Source organism: Acyrthosiphon pisum, unplaced genomic scaffold (assembly GCF_005508785.2).
Source record: "Acyrthosiphon pisum isolate AL4f unplaced genomic scaffold, pea_aphid_22Mar2018_4r6ur Scaffold_86;HRSCAF=445, whole genome shotgun sequence".
Lineage (NCBI taxonomy): Eukaryota > Metazoa > Arthropoda > Insecta > Hemiptera > Aphididae > Acyrthosiphon > Acyrthosiphon pisum.
This window is the reverse complement of record NW_021778699.1, coordinates 28,803-29,639: the sequence shown is the minus strand read 5'-3', so window position 1 is coordinate 29,639 and position 837 is coordinate 28,803. Positions and strand designations below refer to the sequence as shown.

General features: G+C 22.2%; 1 protein-coding gene across 1 annotated transcript in view; it reads right to left on the bottom strand.

The window, feature by feature from the left end:
* The window catches only part of LOC103310790 (formin-2-like), a gene marked incomplete at its 3' end in the record, with an annotated part of 4,775 nt that overhangs the window by 2,165 nt on the left and 1,773 nt on the right, over positions 1 to 837 (bottom strand). The window lies entirely within an intron of this gene.

Here is an 837-nt window from a genome sequence, read left to right as displayed (position 1 = left end):
TTGTTTTAAATTATTTGATCGAGAAAATAATATGATGACAACTTTATTAGTATTGAAGAAACAAAAAAAAAAATGCCTATTATGTACTATCTGTTTAATTACTTATTACATAATTAATTGAATTTTCAAATGAAATATAGGTAATGAATTGAAAAATATCTGAAAATTTTGAAAGATTATCTTTGTAGGTAAAATAATTTAATATAATTTAATGCTTAAGGGATATTAATCAATATTAAAATTAATTTTGTATGTTGAATTATTTTGTGAGTCTATAATGACATTTTTGTGACGTGCCACTTTAATTTATACAATATATTTTGTACTAGGTTACTAGTGGGTCACTGTATAATGGATCGTATTAAATTTGAATTCAATGATATAATATCATTGTATAAGAAAAACGATTCTGAGCAGAGACGGTATGTCAGTCTAGGTATAAGACATAATATTATATAGTTTATGGTATTAAAAAAAAAAAAATTACCTTTAATAAGTACCTATAATAAATTCCAAATTAATCATATCATTCATATCATAATATCTATTAGGTACTTATAACGCGTTATACATCAACAAAAAACCGTGGTACTATCATAGATATATAATAGTATACTTTAGAAGTTTCAAGTACCCACGAATAATATTATACAATCACAACAAAATAACTAAAATAGTTATCCTAGGTTTTTAATATGTAATTTCGTCCAAATTTGTACTTAAAATGACTATAAAAATAAACTGTGTAAATTTATTTTTTAGATTTTTTGGTAACAGAATTAATTACTTACCTACGTGGAATCTTGTTTTAAATTTTTATTCTTAGATACAAAATTG